This window comes from Salmo trutta, chromosome 16 (genome assembly GCF_901001165.1).
Source record: "Salmo trutta chromosome 16, fSalTru1.1, whole genome shotgun sequence".
Lineage (NCBI taxonomy): Eukaryota > Metazoa > Chordata > Actinopteri > Salmoniformes > Salmonidae > Salmo > Salmo trutta.
Genome location: NC_042972.1, coordinates 51,087,527 through 51,110,005, shown reverse-complemented (window position 1 = coordinate 51,110,005; position 22,479 = coordinate 51,087,527). Strand labels below are relative to the sequence as shown.

The following is a 22,479-nucleotide window of genomic DNA, read 5'->3' as shown; positions in this document are numbered from 1 at the left end:
ATGGTATACCTAGCTTCACATTGAAATGATGGTGTCCTTTGGGGCAAATCAGATGTCAATGTTATTTAGGTAGTCTACGCAAATGAGTATGGAAGCTGATCAATGTCTAAATGTATTGATATGATAGCTCAGCTGAATCGAACGCAGCTTGTTTCCAAAGCTAAGCAGGGTACATTAGCAACAGTCACATTTTTTTTTAAAGCTTTTAAAAACAATTCTTATAAATGCAACAGTTGGACAATGGATGAAGATTCTCCAAACTTTTAGAATTTTTATAATACAACAGATGTTGACCGAATTATAGCCCATGAAGTTGACTGGCACGGACAAAACATTTGGGGATTTTGGTGGGAATTCAGGTATTCAATTTATTGTAAAATTTCACTTTTTTCCTTCTTAGAATGCACTCATAAATATATATTTTCTTACTGTATCAGGTATTCTGTTAATTAATTTGCATAAATACACTGGGTGTATTTGCATATGAATTAATTAACATAAAGGGGAGGACCAGAGCTGCAACCACCAAACACCTGCGCTGTCTACCCTACCTGCACTCACCTGCACTGTCTACCCTACCAGCACTCACCTGCACTGCCTACCCTACCAGCACTCATCTGCACTGTCTACCCTACCAGCACTCACCTGCACTGTCTACCCTACCAGCACTCACCTGCACTGTCTACCCTACCAGCACTCACCTGCGCTGTCTACCCTACCAGCACTCACCTGCTCTGTCTACCCTACCAGCACTCACCTGCACTGTCTAGACTACCTCATTAATCACAGTTTTGTCATGTTCTCTTGCATAAGTGTGTCAATAGCAGGATACAAAACTCAACACACTTGGCTCTAGATTACACCTATCTAAACATACTGTACATTGTTTGCGAGATCAGACATAATACCACTATAATTCAAGTGTTCATTTTCGGAAGTTGCTTTCATTTCAATGCATCTCATTTGTAAACATTTCAACTGTATTAATTGATTACTTTTTCAATTCCCCACCAACAAAAAAATATCAAAATAAAGTGATCTTTCTTCTCTTTTTTTCCCTTCGCGATTTAAAACCCAGACTAAGCTTTAGCGTTCTTATAGATTCAACAGAAAGCCAATGTCTCCCATTGAGCCCATTTCAGCCCTTACCAGGGTGTTTGACAGGTCATTACAAAAATGTTTGCAGTCTTAACGCTAACGGTAAAAAAAAACAACAGGCACTAGCAAGAGTATGAAAGAGTCGCAGGAGTAAAAAGAAAGCAAATCAGTCCAGCGAGATTTAAGAGACAAGTGGATTTTGCACCCCTCAAACGCAATGTAAGAAAAAGATGGATGAAAAAGACAGATCCTCAGGTGGGATCATGCGGGGCATGCGTGTTGCGAGGGTACTTAGAGGTAGGCACCTAGATGGTAGACTTGTTCTCACTGAAGTGCATTACCCCTCATATACCAGTAGGAGTCACCGTTCAGGCAGGAATTGTTGGACTGCAGCTTCACATTTGATTTCAATATGCCTATCAAGATGGCATGATGTTGAAACAAAGACGTTGATTCAAAAAAACCATTTTACGATCAACGCTGAAACAACGTCAAATCAAATATGTCTCATCAAATATGAAATTCAACTTAACTTCAGCCACAGTATAGACGAATATAGGATGAAAACTATTTGTTAGGTTTCTACGTGGAGTTCCCAACGCAATTTCAACGTACACATTGTTCTGATAATTACGTTGAAATTATATTGATGTAACAACCGGTTAGTCAGGGTTAAGTTGAAGTTTTTCCCTACAGATGTTGGATCTTAACTACACCTAAACTATAGCCTACTGTAGCCTATCAAAACTAATTGTACATAATAGGCCTATAATATCACACGTAAAGACCAGATGAAATTGAGAATAGTGAGGTAGCCTACGGAATGGAACGCAATGGCATGTGAAAGCCCATGATTTTTAGATCTACAGTATATATTATCAACAAAAAAAAGAGGACATCTGACGGTTTCTAGCAAACTTAAGGTTACAAATGAACTGTCAATTGAGTTCAATTATGGACTGTGGTGATCTAGTGGTTAGGGCCGTTGCCTTCAGCGCGCACATATAGGCCTTCGGTATCGGCGTGGGTTCGATTCCATCCCATTCCCTTCTGGGACAAATAAGGCAATCCCCCCCAATGACTTGATTTCATTACACATTACAAATATGGACAATCTAGGGATATTTTACCCCCAATCTTTATAAGAAATTACCATACCAGACACTTTATTTTTTTGTACTTCTACCCCTTTTTTTCCTCCCCAATTTCGTGACATCCAATTGGTCTAGTCCCGCTGCAACTCCCCTACGGACTCGGGAGAGGCGAAGGTCGAGAACCATGCGTCCTCTGAAACACGACCCTGCCAAGCCGCACTGCTTCTTGACACACTGCATGCTTAACCAGGAAGCCAGCCGCACCAATGCGTCGGAGGAAACACCGTCCAGCTGGCGACAGAAGTCAGCTTGCAGGCGCCCGGCCCACCACAAGGAGTCACTAGAGTGCGATGGGACAAGGAAATCCCGGCCGGCCAAACCCTCCCCTAACCCAGACGACGCTGGGCCAATTGTGCGCCGCCTTAAGGGTCTCCCAGTCACGGCCAGCTGTGACACAGTCTGGGATCGAACACGGGTCTGTACTGACGATGCAGTGCCTTTGACCGTTGCGCCACTCGGGAGGCCTAGACACTTGTCTTTTAAAGACAGACAGTTGTAATTAATGGATAACAAATAGGAAACAAATCAAATAATAACAGTAGGCTAACACCAACATTAGTTTCCATTCATACAAAGTGTTGAGTAAATTCCCACAGTAGATTGACATGGTAAACAAGGAAAAGCGCATACTCCATTTACGGTTGAGTGGGCATTGACACAATGCCCGGAAGCCAGCCGCACCAATGTGTCGGAGGAAACACCGTACACCTGGCGACCGTGTCAGCGTGCACTGCGCCCGGCCCGCCACAGGAGTCGGTAGTGCGCGATGGGACAAGGACATCCCTGCCGGCCAAACCCTCTCCTAACCCAGACGACGCTGGGACAATTGTGCTACGCCCCATGGGTCTCCCGGTCATGGCCGGCTGTGACAGGGACTCGAACCCAAGATCTCTAGTGGCACAGCGATGCAGTGTCTTAGACCACTGCACCACTCGGGAAGCCACCTGTGTGAATTCTTATGTGGATTATAATAAAGTGACACATCTGTAGGGGGTAGATATATTTATCAATTGTTTTATCATATGTTCAAAGCAAGCAATAGGCGGAATACATTATTGGTGGTCTCAGTGCCTGTGCGGTTACAGTTGCTGACCCCGGCACAAATATACCAGAGTCGACATGGGATCAAACCCGGCCCACTGCCCTTTGACCCCCCCTCCCCCACTGTCCGATCTCTTCAATAAAAGCTCAACAATTGGGACTGCCTCACTCCTTAAAAAGTACCTTTAAGAAATAATAATTAGCTTGTATAACATAATGATAATACAGTATAATGAATCTAGGCCTAATAATATGCCATTTAGCAGTGGGAGGATTTTAACATTAACACATGGGTGCAGAAAAGTGCCCGATTCTTGAATGATAATGACCAAATCATTGTTGCATGATTAAAGAGACAGGGTTGGCGCAAATTGCAGGAGAGGGGATGGTGAAATCAGCTGTTCAATCAGCTGTCAATCAACTGGTGGCCGAAATCAGCTCATCAACTCAGCCAGGGAAACACAAACAGTAGCCAAACAGTTAATGGTTTTCACAAGGATAGGCTAACGGGTAGCCTACAGAATGTAGCCTATTGGAATGTAATGAAATAACAAGGGGCCTCCATCGATGGCGCTCGACCATCACCAGCTGATGTCTCGTTAAACCATCAATACGCGCTAAATTCACCCGCACAGCTGATCTCAATTGCAACCATTATTGGTCACCTCATTACCGCTCCCTAAAAGATGATGTCGGTGTTACCTTAGTCCTGCTTGCAACCCAAGTCTTTAAAGATATGTTTGCCCTCTTGTTGATATTATCATCGGAACAACTTAGTCCTTTTTGAACAGACTAAGGTCGATTTTTTGTATTTTTATCTATTTGACAAACATTCTGTACAATAAAGTATTTACTCTTTACGGGCTGCGGCGTTACGTTTTGCTCCAGGCTGGCTCAGATTTCCTACGACTTGGAAAAATGCACCGGAAGCCTGTAGATCGGGCTAAAAACACGTTGTGTTCATCAGGCTTAAAAGGTTGGCTGTGGTTGGTTACACTGCCTACTATGCCAATTTCTCCGTATATAATGGGTCTTAACTTTTAAACTAGCAGAGATCCCACTCTGGAACTTTGATATGCCCTCGGCTCATGACACATTTCAAACTGACTCTTGTAATGATTTTGGTTGTCAATTCATTTTGGCCTGCATCCAAACCGCCCACGACTGCACTACAAGTCACAGCAAGCACTTCCAACATGTTGCATGCCACTAAACGCCGAATTCAACATGTTATCAAATACTTTTAAAATGTGTTTTAGTTAGACCTACAGAAGTCCTAAAATTCTAAATCAAATAGCTAAAAGATCCATGACCATCTTAAAACATTTCCACATGTTAGCTTACTAGATATCGCAAACCAAGGGCTTTAGAGAGTTGGTTTATAGTTTAGACCAGGCTTATGATAGTCTGTTACAAAATCAGTCTGACAGTACTTCAATCTGAAGGACGTATGGTTTGAAGTGACTGAAATGCATCAGAAAGGTCTAGAAGATCATCAGACAATCATTTTGGATGATCTTCTGTGCAGAACAAAACAATCATCATTGATGGTGTTCTCCCCCCCAATTCTGATTTAGTACCTGGTCTGGTCCACTCTGTTCTAAAGAGGCTTGTGAACACTGTAGTGGGAAACAGAAGACATGTGTTCCTGAGAGTCTTTCAGTGATGGGGTCATAATGTTTTGGAGCTTAAACAGTTCAATTTGAAGGAATAAAACAAATACCGCTCTGTTTATTACAACCAGATCTAGCAGCAACCAAAGCAACACCTAGTTTGGGAAACGCTGGCTTAGATTTACAGGGGTTTGATGCTGGCAAAATTATTATTGTGATTTAATGCTTAGTTCATTGAGAATGTACCGTTAATCCCAAAAAATATGTATTTTCCACATCCAGAAAATACGCATTTTCAACGTCTGGAAAAGATGTATTTTCGATGTCCGGAAAATACGTCTTTTCATCTTTCATTCAGCACCTAAAATGCACCTGACGTCAACGTCTGGAAAAGTCTTTTCAACATAATTTAGCTTACTGGGTACGCTACACTACACATCCAGAAGTCGCTCCGACACAGAATAGAGAGGGACAGAAGGAGAGGAAAGAGAGAGAAGGCTGTGTCTGACATTACAGAGCTGCTCCAAAAATAGCTCCCTGGCGCCCTGGCCTCCAGCTTGGTTGTCATGGTGACAGAACCACAGGCGCTATAAATAGACTATCAGCTCCAAATCTTCTGTGACTGGAGTGGGGCCAGAGAGAGGGAGAGACAGACATAGAAAGAAAAGAGGAGGAGAGAGAGAGAGAGAGAGAGAAAGAAATGCAGGGAGAGAAGAGGGGGGAGGGAAAGGTGGAGAGAGGCCAGCAAAGGGAGGGGGGCGAGCCCTCCCCAAAAAGGGCTGTGAAGAACAGAATGCTGGAAGGAAAGGGGGCAACACAGGCTCTAAACAGGAGAGCATTCCAGAAATCACAACAACTTAGCTACGTACGCAGACTAGGAAAGTTGTGAGACGCACAACAGTGTTACAGCCATACAGCTGGAACCAACAGCCGTTTACCTATTCTCACGCTGGAAATGCAGTCAGCTTGATCAATAACTTAAGGATGATTTGATATCTGCTTTGTGCAGTGTGTGCACCCACACGAACACACAAACACACAAAATCAGGGCTTTCAGTTTGAAAAGCGTTCCTACACTCTCCTCAAACCCTGTTTCCAGTGAAACCTTTCTCCCTCCCTTCCTCTCTCCCTCCCTCCCTCCCTCTCGCTCTCCCTCCCTCCCTCCCTCTCTCTCGCTCTCCTCCCTCCCTCCCTCCCTCCCTCTCGCTCTCCCTCCCTCCCTCCCTCCCTCCCTCCCTTTCGCTCTCCCTCCCTCCCTCTCGCTCTCCTTCCTTCCCTCCCTCCCTCCCTCCCTCCCTCTCGCTCTCCCTCCCTCCCTCCCTCCCTCTCGCTCTCCCTCCCTCCCTCCCTCTCGCTCTCCCTCCCTCCCTCTCGCTCGCTCTCCCTCCCTCCCTCCCTCATGTGATGACTCAGTGACTCAGTCCCAGCCATTTTCTGTTCCTGCAAAGATACTACTACTACAAACTTGGAGACGGAGAGAATGGGAGAGAAAGAGTTTACCAAGAGAAGTGTTCAGAGGAGTAAAGATAGTGTGGGCTTTGAGGGAAACCTACGCCACATTATAGTAGCGTCAAAAGTGGAGAGCATTGACAGGCCAGACTGAATGGTCTATAGCTCAGCTGATACATAGGACAGCGGCTAGGCTGCTCCACACAGCTCCATTTCCTCAGCATTTCCACAGAAAGCTCTCCACAGCAGCCTGAGGGGAACAGCTCAACAACCTCTCTCTGCGGCATTGCAACTTCACTTCCCAGTCTCGTTCGCCCAATTATCTAGCGACTTTAGGTGCAAACCTTATCAGGAAAGCTGAGCTACAAATGCAAAAATGAGGCCTAGTTGATCAATTTTGGTATGGAATACAGAATTTAGGCCAAAGCGAACAATTGAAAATGCATTTTGAGAGATTATCAAACAAGACTGCAAAACTCCTAATGGATAGAGCCATTTGTTTTATATTGACATTTATTTCAAACACCCTTTTTTTGTGACATTCATGTAGGTCTGAGATTTATGCAGGTTTACCATGCTCTCGGTAGGTCTAAACCACAGAACAAAATTGGCTGACATTTTACTTTGGGTCTCTGTTTTGGTTTCCTATCTGTACTACCGTATCGTCTTGATGTTCCTGTTGGAACTTTTCAAGGCACTCCCCAAATTTACCCCCAATTCATAACGGGATCCGGTAAAAGTTCTCTCTCAAGAATCTGCAACGTAGCATGTTTTATCACCATTGTTGAGGAATTAAAATGTGGTGCTCAGTTACAGAAATACACTATGACCTCATTTTGACAGCACAAATAAGGAACACTTGTAACAGCCATTTCAATACTTCTAGTCATGTGACTGACATAAGAGGAGGGTGATCATATATGTGGTATAAATTGAAATGATGCAGATACATGTGCCACGCGATGCAATCCCATGGGTGTTGTGAAATAAATACAGAGTGGAGTATATTTCAGTGTTTTTGGACAATCAAAATGTTGCACTGTAAACTAAGAATAATTAACTTTCTGGTATTGCTAAAATGATTGTGATACAAAACATCCGGAATTAAAAACAACACAGACAACCACATATGTGACAGAAAGAGCCAAGAAGACATCAAAACCGAACAATCTGGCGATACCAGAAAATAAGGTATTCCATGGGCCTGCCTCCATCTGACTGAGGCCGCATTGCCATTTCAACATCCTCAGCCGAGTTCTTATCACACACACAGAGAGCGGGGAACACTACAGAGGGAGGGCCTTGACATTCCCTCACCAACTCAGACAGAGATTTTCATTTCATGCCAACACCTTCATCAATGATGCTAAAGTTGTCTCTCTTTCCCCAACACACACACACACACACACACACACACACACACACACACACGCTCATTCTTTCTCCTTCTGCAGCTAGCTTGAGTTAAAAATAGCTCTCCCTCTCTCTTTCTCGGCTGCTCCGTTTACATAAGCATACAGCGGGGGGAGGGGAGCACTTCCGGTCTGGCCACCCAGCCCAGCCCAGCATCTGATCCACAACACAGGCTGGGCTGCTGAGCTTCTGGGTGTGGGAGACTGGAGGAGAGGGCTGACATACCTACCCCGCAATTCAGGAAAGACCTCTCTCTGTACGTCTCCATTTAGCCTGCACGAAACTGTCTGTCTGCCTGCCTGTGTTTGACGGTCCAGGAGCGGGTCCCATCCCGGTGCACAGAATAACAAACCAGAATTAGAGCAGGGCGATATGACCTAAAAATCATATCTCCATTTTTTTCAAACTTACGGGCGATTCACGATATACAGTGCCTTCGGAAAGTATTCAGACCCTTGACTTTTTCTACATTTTGTTACGTTACAGCCTTATTCTAAAATTGATTAAATAAAACAATTTCCTCATCAATCTACACACAATACCCCATAATGACAAAGCGAAAATAGGTTAAGAAAAATGTCTTAAATAAAAAAGAGAAATACCTTATTTACCTAAGTATTCAGACCCTTTGCTATGAGACTCGAAATTGAGCTCAGGCACACACCTGTCTATATAAGGTCCCACAGTTGACAATGTATGTCAGTGCAAAAACCAAGCCACGGGGTCAAAGGAATTGTCCGTAGAGCTCCGAGACACAGATCTGGGGAAGGGTACCAAAAATGTTCTGCAACACTGAAGGTCCCCAAGAACACAGTGGCCTCCATCATTCTTAAATGGAAGAAGTTTGGAACCACCAAGACTCTTCCTAGAGCTGGCCGCCTGGCCAAACTGAGCAATCAGGGGAGTAGGGCCTTGGTCAGGGAGGTGACCAAGAGCCTGATGGTCACTCTGACAGAGCTCTAGAGTTCCTCTGTGGAGAAGGGAGAAACTTCCAGAAGGACAACCATCTCTGCAGCCCTCCACAATCAGGCCTTTATGGTAGATTGGCCAAACGGAAGCCCTCCTCAGTAAAAGGCACATAACAGCCCGCTTGGAGTTTGCCAAAAGGCACCTAAAGACTCTCAGACCATGAGAAACAAGATTATGTGGTCTGATGAACCCAAGATTGAACTCTCTGGCCTGAATGCCAAGCGTCATGTCTGGAGGAAACCTGGCATCATTCATACGGTGAAGCATGGTGGTGTTTTTCAGCGGCAGGGACTGGGAGACTAGTCAGGATCAAGGCAAAGATGAACGGAGCAAAGTACAGATAGATCCTTTATGAAAACCTGCTCCAGAGTGCTCAGAACCTCAGACAGGGACAAAGGTTCACCTTCCAACAGGACAATGACCCTACGCACACAGCCAAGACAACAGAACAATTTCTACAAACCAGTTTTTGCTTTGTCATTATGGGGTATTGTGTGTAGATTGATGATGAAAAAAAACAACAATTTAATAACATTTTAGAATAAGGCTGTAACCTAACAAAATGTAGAAAAAGTCAAGGGGTCTGAATACTTTCCGAAGGCACTGTACATCTCAATTTTGTTTTACGTTTCTCTAAATAAGCTTTGTTGAACAATTAAAAAGGTCAATAGACTGCATTTCAAACAGTCGGGAATAATCAAATGAATTCAAGGTTTGAAAAATTACACCTTGGCTAAATACAAGCCTTCAACCATAAGACCCTCTAATAACTACATTATTTTATAAAAAAATAGTTTAACCTGCTATTTTGCAATAATCACTGATCTGGCTTTCAAGACTGTCTATGAAAATAAAAAATGGTGTTACAAATGTAACCAGAACCGTGCACAACGCACATCCACGAATAATGACTAACTTCTGGTCACAGGCATTATAGAAAATTAATACAGGTCTCAAAAACAATCTCTCCAGCACAAGCCCAAGGCTAGCGTGTAGCCAGGCTAATCTTTTATATTTAAAGTCTAGCCAACTTGGAGCTATTTGCTGGTTGACAAGGTAGAACAGTTGAACTGTTAATTAAGAAACGCACCCTCCCGACTGTCTCCAACTGATGGAACAACCTAGCCTGTTCACTTTGTTTAGATGTTGAAATCAAGTGGCATACCTGGATAAGATGATGCTTATTTCTCAGAATGAGAACGAGTTGCCGACTCCTTATATAAATCCCTATTTTTATGCTATTTGCACATTTATAAAACACATACTAGACAGCTAGCACATAACAGTATGTGGCTAAAATGCTGCTAGCGGTACCTGGTACTGTAATGCTGCGTGTGGCAGAAACTGAGCATTCATTTTCCACAATAATGTTCATCGACACTCTCGTCTTACTAGGGCCTGCGCTGTTCTACATTTTGGGAGTTGAGACATAAAAAGGGTATCGTTACAAAGGTTAAGTCCTCCTCCATTAATGAAATAATGTCTCAATGTGTTTCGTGTCGACATGAACGATTTATGTTGGACCAAACCTCAAATGCAAATAGCGAGTTGAAACGGCTCGCTGTCAGAGAGGAAGAAGTGATATTTAGTCTCTTTGTTGTTGTGAGTGGCAGGGGGGAGGGGCTTGGTGTCTGTGTGCGAGTGGGAAGTTGCACAAGTGCACATAGCACAGAAGAAGCGAAGGAGAAAAGACCAAAAAAGACAAACACCAATAAAAAGAAAATGGGGGAAAAGTAAACCCTTGATTCTTGCGATACAAGCATTTGGAACATTGTGCTGAAACATACATTAGAAAGACTCAAATCAATTCGATATATTACCCGGCCCTAACCAGAATCCCATCTTGCTGCAACGCGCCAAGAGCATCTGCCTTCTAAGACCTCTGGGTTCATGTGACCAGTGCATGACTTACAACAGAGGCAGGCCTGACAGAGATCAAAGGACGGATAAGAAAGAATTCCAGAAATGACAAGCTAGGAGCCGAGCAGGAAGGAAAGGGGAAACTCTACTGTAAAAACCTCTCCCAACACAGCCACAATGAACCTGTACTGTAAGTGCACAAATCAACAGCTACACAAATAAATACCCATGCTACAGTAACACACAATCTCAACAACAGACATACTGTGCATTGGGGTTGCCATTGTCAGCTGGACAAATACAATAAGTTTGAAATTAAAAAAAAAACGTGCATACTAAACCTGTACTCAAGTTCGAGTCTTGAATTGATGATATGAATTCCGAGTAAGCGTCAAAGAATGTGTTACACAGCACGTTACGCAGAGGGACAACGACTGGGTACTTACTACTGTGCACAGTCGATCAGCTGGTACTCATTGGATCTCTCGAAGCAGGCCTTCACCCCCTCGTCTTGCCATAGGTTCTTTGCATGCTCATAGAACTCCTGCGGAACAACACAACACAGAGAACTGGATCAGGACAGTCCATGGCTAGAGAAGAGAACCGGTTGCTCAGATTAGAGAAGTCCTTTTTTAGCTTACATTTCAGCTATTCATTTCATTCAGGCAATAGCCAAAATGTAAGCCTAGGCCCTGCCCGCTAGGCACTCATCGAGATCTGAAATTGGATTTATTGAGCAATACGGTGAACATTTCACCTAGCCTATCGGAAGAAAAGATTCATCAATGATTGCTTAAATCGAACCTATCCAGGCTTTTGCTCTAGTCCTATTATAGCACACCTTGCCAGCTAATCCTGAGGACGAGATCATTAGTATGAGCATGTGTTTAAGTTAGACTGAAACAAAATCCTACAGGACCTGCCCAGGAGGGTAAGCCATCCCTGGGCTAACATGGAGGATAGGAGTCGATTTAGAATTCAACATTAATTCAACCAATCAGAACGCTTTTTTTTGGTCTGTAAAATAACATATTTGGGGAGGGCATTGTCTGTGTATTCCTTTTAGTGGTCTCATTGAACCTACAGCTGTACCCATCCCTTTGGGAAGATGCTGCCATGTTGACATTGGTGAGTGGAGGACAGAGTGGGCGCAGGACACGAGATACAGAGGGAACCAAACATTCTTCAAATCAAGGAGCCTACACAGGAACAATGAGGGACAGCAAACATAACTTTCCCTTCTCAACTGATAAGGATTCTCTAAGAATTCCCAACTAGGCTTCCTCATAAGGTTCTACAGCTGCACCATCAAGAGCATCCTGACATGGTGGCATCACTGCCTGGTATGGCAACTGCTCGGCCTCCGACCGCAAGGCACTACAGAGGGTAGTGCGAACGGCCCAGTACATCACTGGGGCCAAGCTTCCTGCCTTCCAGGACCTCTATACCAGGCGGTGTCAGAGGAAGGCCCTAAAAATTGTCAAGGACTCCAGCCACCCTAGTCATAGACTGTTCTCTCTGCTACCGCACGGCAAGCGGTACCGGAGCACCAAGTCTAGGTCCAAGATGCTTCTAAACAGCTTCTACCCCCAAGCCATAAGACTCCTGAACACCTAATCAAATGGCTACCCACCCAGACTATTTGCATTGCTCCCCCTTTTACACCGCTGCTACTCTCTGTTGTTATCATCTATGCATAGTCACTTTAATAACTCTACCTACATGTACATATTACCTCGACTAACCGGTGCCCAGCACATTGAGTCTTTACCGGTACCCCCCCTGTATATAGTCTCGCTATTGTTATTTTACTGCTGCTCTTTAATAACTTTTATTTCTTAGGGGCTCGTTAGGGGCTCGTAAGTAAGCATTTCACTGTAAGGTCTACACCTGTTGTATTCGGCGCATGTGACTAATACAATTTGATTTGATTTGACAATCGTAAGACAAAGGCCTACATGACAATTGATATAACTACCAACATGCAAACAAAACAGAAATGTAATTATCTGTCAGTCTCACTCTGAACACACTGCAATCCTGACATTCAGTTTTGTGGTAAATCAACGCGCATTCGAATGCGCGTGATTCAGAAGCAGGGCCAGGTGTTTCACCTAACCACGTTGCCTAACCAGGTAGGCTAAAACTCCTGTCCCTATTCACAAGGTATCCCATCAGCTACATAGCCGAGGAAAGACAGACAGCGAGGAGAGGAGATATATGAGGAAAATTAACATAGAGGTTCAGCAAGTTCCCTGAGACACGGACAGAATTTTACTGAGACGCAAGGCAGTTACATAGAATAAGCCAAACTCTAAGGGTTGGGGGCTGTACAATGGTAAGGAAAACACTTGGGATAAAGTATATCCAGGATATCAGCTAAGCTCAGCAGCCCTCTCCTTCTCTATAGTGTTTCCTCTCCCTCCCGTCAGTCTCCCTGTTCCCTGTCAGAAGCCCAAGCAGAGCGGAGCGGCAGGCAGAGTGAACCAGTCAGACTGGTTCCTGGTAGGCCCTAGCCTAGGGCCAGGAGATGGGAGGGAGAGGGAGGAGGCAGAGGCCTATCAGATAGTCTTCTCTGCCCAAAACACACACAAACCCACATTTAATGTAATGCATTAGATGCTTCAGAGAAGTAATCAATAGCCACATACGTTCCAATCTACCATATTGACATAGATTCCCTTGGCACAGCAACAGACCATATAAAATATCTCCAAATCTATAGAACACATTAGGGCAAACTCTAACCTAATCTTGCAACTAGGGCTGCGAGGGTCATGGAATTTTGGATGACGGTAATTGGCCAACCGAATGACCGCGGTCTCTGTCATAACCCTTCTCCTTTCCTCCACTCCTGACTATGTGCTGCTATAGAAATCAATGATGGCATTCAAGTCAACGATGGCCTAATGGGTGGACTGGTGGCCATTGCAAATGTAGGCTACCCATAGGAGCAAAGCAGGAAGTAAAAGCAGGAAGTAAAAGCAGGAATGGCACCCATCAATATGTGCTGTGATTTGTTGATTCAACTCAACTGACATTACAAAAACGACATTCCATTGCATAAGCCACATCAGTTAACGTCATTTGAATGAACATTCTATATTACCGTGGAAATGATTGCGTCACAATACCAGGCAGCCATTGCGAGTGAACCCATAGATGCGCTAAAAGATTCAATGGAACGCAGACATCCCATTGACCAGAACGGCGCACATTCAGCAAATCTGGTCCAACAAAGTGGATATTCGTCAAATCTGTCAGGATTTTTCTATTGTAACAGGCCAACAATGTCCTTACTTAAGTCTGATTTGGATATATTTGGCATGTGGTAGTCAGGTTCAGAAGAAGTGACTGCTAAACGCTAACTCTCGTTCGTATACGCCGGTTAGCATAGCTAGCGTACAGAAATTGGTGATGACAGCCAAAGTCGTTTTTTAAGACTGTAAAGCAGTTGATTGGTAACGATGACATGAACATCTGCTTGTGTTAGGGTTGACATCCATACAAGCATTATACACATATAAACAACAGCCTAAATGTAGACTTATTTTTGCTGGGGGCAATGATCTTTCCCCCATGGCCCTACCCCACGTGTTTCCATTGTAATTCCATTGTTTTGGTTGAGTTCGATTGACCTCTTTACCGCTTCTATGAGTTTACCAATAAAAATAAAAGTTTACCATTCAAATTGCCAGGGTTAGATGTTCTAAGCCCATTTTATTCATTGTTTGCTATAACACCATGCTTATTTCAGCAAGAGGCAACAATGTTTCATCATGTTGTTAAGAGTCCATGTTATCGCAGAAACGGACTCAACCGCATGAATGCCATGCCCATCCCATCTTCCATCAGCTGTTCTCTCCCCCCAAAATAATGTATATATAATTGGGGCATGGACTCTCCTGCGTTCAACAGGGATATATTCCCATAGTTGTGTCAAGTTGGCTGGATGTCCTTTGGGTGGTGAACCATTCTTGATACACACGGGAAAAAGTTGAGCGTTAAAAACCCAGCAGCGTTGCAGTTCTTGACACACTCAAACCGATGCGTCTGGCACCTATTAACATTCCACATTCAAAGGCACTTAAATCTTCTATCTCGCCCATTCACCCTCTGAATGGCACACATACACAATCCATGTCTCAATTGTCTCAAGGCTTAAAAATCCTTCTTTAACCCGTCTCCTCCCATTTAGCTACACTGATTGAAGTGGATTTATCAAGTGACATCCATAAGGAATCATAGCTTTCACTTGGTCAGTCTACGTCATGGAAAGAGCAGCTGTTCCTAATGTTTTGTACACTGAGTACATATGTTTTTTTTTTAAACGGTTATGACAGTTATTTTACTTCATCCATAACCATCGGTTACACGGTTATACGGTAATTGTGCCAGCCCTAGTTGTATCTTCTGATTCAGAATCAGAAAACGTTATTACATATTGGTCATACATCACTTTCGAAATCACATTTAATCTGGATTGGAATTTCTGGCTTACTTGCATTGAACATCTTTATCAGCCTTGCTTGCCTGGCTGCCTGCCTGCCTGCCTGCCTGCTTACCCTGCCTGTCTGCCTGTCCACCCTGCCTGTCTGCCTGTCCACCCTGCCGGTCTGCACGCCTGTCTGCCCTGGGAACATACCGTTTGGAGGGAATCCCTGAGGGTCCTGGTGTTTCAGAGAGGAACTCCCATCAGACCCATTTAGTGTTATTAAAGACAATCAGCGTTAACAGGCACAGGCCATGCATCTCTCAGGTGAGAGCCTCATTCAATTGTGAGCATCCCAAGGGGAGTACACCTGCTAATTACTTAACCACAAGACAGACAGACAGACAGACAGACAGACAGACAGACAGACAGACAGACAGACAGACAGACAGACAGACAGACAGACAGACAGACAGACAGACAGACAGACAGACACCATACTGTAGTAGCTACCATGACTGATGTGATGTTCCACTAGGAAGTTATTGGCCCGAGTTTCAAGTTGTATTAATCGTATGTACGGAATACGCGTGGCATACATTGTCCAACAAAATGCTTACTTGCAGGTTCCTTCTCAACAATGCAACAACAATAAGAAATAACAAACGATAAGAATAGGAACATGAAGCAAATGGCTCAGTAGAATATAATAAACATTTTAGCATAAGTATAACACACGAAGACACAATTTATAATCCAGTATTTTCACATATTTACCCATTCACTGACTGGGCCTATTATATCCTGCCTCATCTTAGAGTTCCTCCTTTTGAAATTCAAAAACGTAGACCTATATCAAGTTAGCAGCCAGTTTGACTAATATTCATAGTTTCAACAGTTGAAAACTTTGAGATGGAGGTTATCCTTTGGGACATGAACTCTGAATAAGACAACAGTATCCAATTAGTTCAAACCAGACTGTTTTAGCCCACTGAGCTAAAGACACAAATCTACAGGTTTCAGTCAAAGTTACTCATCAAGTGAGTGTGGTTCATTGGACCACCTCTTTTACTGCAGTCTCTAGAGGGCTACCTGACATGCACCGTTTAGAGAAAAACCCTGAAAAATGTCAACATAACAGGGATAGTGTGTGATCTTTTTTATTCGAAAAATACTTACCGATGTAAATTCAAAATCCTTCTGATTTACTAGGTTCAGGATGTATTCGATTCGGAACTGGTGTGCTGGGTTGGCTAACTGGACTGGGGGTGTGAGTGTATTCATGGCTGTCACTATAGTCTGAAATGAAAGAAAAATAGAAAGACAATGCTTTAAAAAAAATACAAATAAAAAAATACTGAGGAAAAACGTAAATATTCTTTTCAAAATCGATACATCAAAACATTTGAAGGATTTCCTCTATTGGGCTACTAGTACAGAAAACAGTACCAATTACTTACCTCAACAGCTTCCTTTATGTTATTTTTTATGTCTTGAATTTTCTGTTTTTTCTCCCTGAGAAGCATGAAAATTAGGAGGTTAGTCACCAAATACAATCAAAATCAACATAAAGGTGTAGTAACACAATGAAAAGTCCAATGGGCAGATTGGCAATCGTTACTCACGGCTGAAGTCTGCAAACTCAACAAAAAAAGGGCCCAACCACACAGATTTCATATCCATCAAAAATTGAGCCAATGGTTTTGCTATGGGGCTCATGCGTTGATGGATGACGGAGAGACAACGTCATTTGGATAGATAGACAGATACATAGCGCATTCTTCATGCATTTCATCAGTCTCTGTGTAGCTGGGTTGGAAGAATTTAGGAGTTGCCGTGAGCAAGTAAGAGAGAGGAGAGGAGACTCCACCACATTCCTCACACGAAGACCCCGAAAACAACAGTAAAAAAATAAAAAATAAAAACTGCCATACCAATCTCTTCTCACCTCTGCCATACCACTCTTCTCTATCTGCTTCTCCATTCTTATCCCCTCTCCCTATTATTCTGTCCCTCCCCACCTCCACCTCCTTCTGTCCTCCTCATCCTGCTCTCCAGCACCTAGCACTGACTGGCACTGCCTGTCCCCCTTTCAGTAGGTAGGAACAACATTCTGGTCTGAAGGGCAAGCAGAGGCAACAACCCTGAACCGAAGCAAGTATTTATCAATAGGCTACACCGGGGTGCACGGCTGTGGAACACTAAACACACAACATCTGTCCTGAATTGACCATCAAGACAATCTGTATAAAAAGGTCCCTGCTATGGACTGACTGACTGACCTGTGTGTGCACAAGTGTGTGTCTGCAAGTGTGTCGGTGTGTAATGTTTACCTACTACAGTATATGTTTTGAAATTGCGCTTTGTATTAGGTGATCTGTATTATATGATATGCATTTAATGTGTGAGTAGTGGTGCGTGTATATACACGAGACAAATTTCTCCCTTGGACAATGAAGTTGATCTGAACTTATTTAGCCATATGTGGAAGCCAATAGGGCTGTGAATTCCCAGGGACCTCACGATACGATGTATCAGCCATTCTATATGTGTTGCGATTAGATACTGTGATTGTATTGCGATTCGATATTCCAAACATATTGCTCATCATATGCCTGCTGTAGAGGGACAAGAGAGAGCCATGAGAACATGTTTTGATCAGTCGTGGAAAGAAAAGTGCTGGGGAAAAAATGGCTACCTATTTAAAAAGAAGATGGAGAACAAGTTATGAAGGACAAATACTGGCGTTTTGGTGCAGGTAACTTGCAAAAATAATATTGCGATAGTCAAAACAATACGACATAGTCAAAAATAATATAAATAATATAATTTTTTGCATCATCAGTAAGAGCCAAGGCCTTTTGACGTATATGTGTTTCCTCTGGAAAAAATTGTAGCAGTAGAGGAAGAAATAGAAAATGTAGTAGAAACGACTGAGAAACTCACTTCTGGTGACTTTTAAAAAGGACATTCTACTCCAAAATTAATTAAAATAAAATGACGCTGACACCATCTAAAATATAATTTCCACCTCAAGAAATGAGCCCAATAACATACTGGTAAAATTATTTGTATAAATGATTCTAACATATTGGACCATGCATATAGACTATGCATGGTCCATACTTTCAGGTATGCTATTAGCAATAAGCATTATCAACTAGGGTTGGGCAATATTACGATAGTATTGGATATCGAAGACGATTGACAGCCATCGTCGATGGTGATGACATTGTGATGTGACAGACGATGTACAGCCTACAGTGCCTTCAGAAAGTATTCATATACCTCGACTTATTCCACATTTTGCTATATTACAGCCTGAATTCAAAATTGATTAAATCGATACACCAATACCCCATAAGGACAAAGGGAAAACATGTTTTTAGAAAATGACATACAGAAATATTATTTACATAAATATTCACACCCCTGTGTCAATACATGTTAGAATCACCTTTGGAAGTGATTACTGCCCTGAGTCTTTCTGGGTAAGTCTCTAAGAGCTTTGTACTCCTGGATTGAACAATATTTGCACATTATTATTTTTTTAATTCTTCAAGCTCTGTCAAGTTGGTTGCTGACCATTGCTACACAGCCATTTTCAAGTCTTGCCATAGATTTTCAAGCCAATTTAAGTCAAAATTGTAACTAGGCCACTTAGGAACATTCAATGTCGTCTTGGTAAGCACATATTTGGTTATTTTCCTGCTGAAAGGTGAACTTATCTCCCAGTGTCTGTTGCACACTGCATTTCCTCTAATATTTTGCTTATGCTTAGCTCTATTCTGTTTCTTTTTATCAACAAATAAAATCCCTAGTCCTTGCCGATGACAAGCATACCCATAACATGATGCAGCCACCACCATGCTTGAAAATATGAAGACTGGTACTCAGTGATGTATTATGTTGGATTTTCCCCAAACATAAAGTTAATTTCTTTGCCATATTTTTTGCAGTATTACTTAAAGTGCCTTGTTGCAATAAGGACGCATGATTTGGAATATTTGTATTCTGTACAGGCTTCCTTCTTTTCACTGTCATTTAGGTTATTATTGTGGAGTAATTACAATGTTGAGCCATCCTCAGTTCTCCTATCACTGCCATTAAACTCTGTAACTGTTTTAAAGTCACCATTGGCCTTATGGTGAAATCCCTGAGCGGTTTTCTTCCTCTCTGGCAACTGAGTTAGGAAGGACGCCTGTATCTTTGTAGTGACTGGGTGTATTGATACACCATCCAAAGTGTAATTAATAACTTCGCCAAGCTGAAAGGGATATTCAATGTCTGTTTTTTTTACTTTTCTTTTAACTTCCAATAGGTGCCCTTCTTTGCAAGGCATTAGAAAACCTCCCTGATCTTTGTGGTTGAATCTGTGTTTGAAATTCACTGCTCGACTGAGGGACCTTACAGATACAGTAATTGTATGTGTGTTGTACAGAGATGAGGTAGTCATTCAAAAATCAAACCCTATTATTGCACACAGAGTGAGTCCATGCAACTTATTATGTGACTTGTTAAGTACATTTTTACTCCGGCACGTATTTAGGCTGCCATAACGAAGGGGTTGAATACTTATTGACTCATTTCAAGTTTGCATTTTTTATTAAATTTGCAAAAATGTCTAAAAACATAATTCCATTTTGACATTATGGGGTATTGTATGTAGGCCAGTGACATAAAAATCGCAATTTTCAATTCAGGATGTAACACAACAAAACGTGGAAAAAGTAAAGAGGTGTTAATACTTTCTGAAGGTAGTGTTTTTCAACTTGACTGGCACCCCGCATTAAAGCACTGACCAGGCAGCCCACAGCAGGGCCTATTCCTTTGCTATAGCCTGCATAACCTATTTCAATAAATATGTTAGAAACAATAAACAGAATGCAAGAGAACAATGTAGACAGAGCTAAGATTTTCACGCAAAATGTCCGGTCAGATAATATATTGGTCTTCCCTCTCTCTCAGTGCCGGATGATCTGGGCCATATGGCCGAAGCCTATTTCATTTTTTTAGAGGACACTCCGGTGTGTAATTATTTGAAAAGACAAATGTATTTTCTCTCCATTTGATAAGAATGTGACTTGAGTTTTTATACAAGCTGGCTTTCTCCCGCCGCCTCTCGCAGTGCTACTTCATGATCAAAAAATGGATTTATCTAACGGAGTTCTCAGAAAGTTAAGTTGTTTTTGAATAACCTAAAAATATGATAGGCCTAAGGTAATAATGAGAGAAGTAGAACAAAGAATAGCAAGATAGAAAAATCGAACGAGTAGTTTGAACAAGACTTACAGTTGAGCAAAGCTTAGTCTATTTAAAAAGGAATGATGCATGCGTCCCTCCTCCTTGCTGTTGAGAACCAAACGGACAAAAGCCAAATCCTACTCATTAAAATAGCCTATCAAAAGCATTAAGACAAGTTAAAGTTATCAATAGTATTTTCCAAATAGGCTATTCTAATAAAGTGTGTAATTGGAAGAACTTTGAAAGTCAGAGTCTATAGTCGAGTTTCTATCACAGCAAAGCTTATGAGAGAAACGATGTGTAGAGTAGGCCTATTTCCATAGCCTATTATTAGCAATGTATAGAAGCCTAGGCTTAATAAGAATCATTGAATAATTATCCAGTTCTGGGGACAGCAGAGTAGCCTGCTCTGCAGCCGGGTCCTGGATGATTTACAACCCATCACACGACGCACAGCCAACGAGGCTGTCTTGCGCGTAGGCACACACAGACATACATGTCTTTCGTGACACATCTCCAATAGGCTACTAAAAAAGGAAAGGGGGATACCTACTCAGTTGTACAACTGAATGCATTCAACTGAAATGTGTCTTTCACATTTAACCCAACCCTTCTGAATCAGAGAAGTGCTGAGGGCTGCCTTAATCGACATCAGGAATAGGCTACTAAAAAAGATTTGGCTCCAAAATAGAATGATTCCTCTCGTCCTTCCCATAGCATGTGAGCTCATGCTAGTGGTTCTTTTTAGCTGTCTTTACTTTAATTGTATTCTTTTTTTTGGGGGGGGGGGGGGGGGGGGGCAATAGGGTGCGATACCATTGTATATCACAATGTTTTATGGGTACTTAATCACGATAGGACAAAGGTTGACATCGCCCAACCCTAAGCCAAACTGATAGCAGTATAGTGGCTATAAATAAATAGGCTGGAACATTGGGCTGCTTATCTGCATTTACCTTATTGAGCTAATCATTAGCTAGATACCAAATGTGATCTTTTAACTAGTTAGCATTATATTGATGAATTTTATGTCCCAAAAAAACTTGCATTAACACAGTGAATATAATATTAGGGTAACACCACCCAGGGTTACACTACACGTCCCCTGCCTGTATTTCTCACAGAAACCACCTCATGTCACCATTTTTTCCTTTTTTCATGTTCCGTATTTTTGGGAGTGGCGGCAAGGATTTTGCCGTGGCCCAGCACCACAGATAAATGACTGCAGCGGAAACACTGTTGATTATTATAGTTCTGGAATGATCAGAATAATTTTGTACATGAGCAGTGAGAATCCACAGAAATGAAGCCTGCATGAACTCATATTGTTGGGGAAAACAAAAGCCTGAGGCAAATTACAGTTTTTCTTAGTTTTTCAGTGCCTAAAGTTACGTTTTTCTTAAGGTTCTACAGTATTGATGTTGGCGCACTACAGCACATGCTATAGCGACTATGAAAAGAAATTGGTGAAACCAAAAACTTCAGAATTTGCTATAAAAGACGCAATAGCAGGAACGGAGTAGGAGTAAGCTAAGCATGTGATTTCAAACTATTCAAAAACAACTTCAAGGACCTCTTGCATTTTTGGAGCTTACCAACCACTTGTTGTTTAAAAACGGTTTATAAAATAGGCAATTCTTAGAGCAATAAACGCTGTAAATATGATCAATTAACTCGAGCGGAGTTTCACCTATAGGCATAAGTAACACCTAGTCTCTCTGGCGACAAACATTCATACAGTTTCTGGGATGGGACGCAATTGTGGGTTTGGGTTATCTTTGGATGCATTTATTTGATTGCTTTTGTACCTGTAAACCCGAAATTAAAAGTTAGTCACAAAACAAAACGCATTTGTAGCCCGGAGTGAATAATCAACCGGAAAATCCTAGGACATTGTTTACCAGTTTAGAGTTCAAATCTGTGTAATATAAAATGGAGTAAGACCCCTATGGCCTTCAAGTGGCGCCGACTAAATAATATGTGCTTGACACGGTCCTGCAAAGATTTATGAAATTGGGGGGAAAAAACTATACTTACTCTGCATTGAAGCCATTCACATGCAATATTCGCATCTGTTTGACTATCGTGCTCTTCCCAGATTCACCAGCACCTGCAAACAGAGAAAAGAGGAAGATGTAGGTTTAAAAAAAACCACCTCACTTGATAGTGGTCTCTTTAGGGCAATATCAATTCTATTGAGGTAAAT

The 22,479-nt window shown here is 42.3% G+C and overlaps 1 pseudogene; it reads right to left on the bottom strand.

The window, feature by feature from the left end:
- LOC115150978 (guanine nucleotide-binding protein G(s) subunit alpha-like) overlaps positions 1-22,479 on the bottom strand; it is a 46,180-nt pseudogene that overhangs the window by 7,399 nt on the left and 16,302 nt on the right.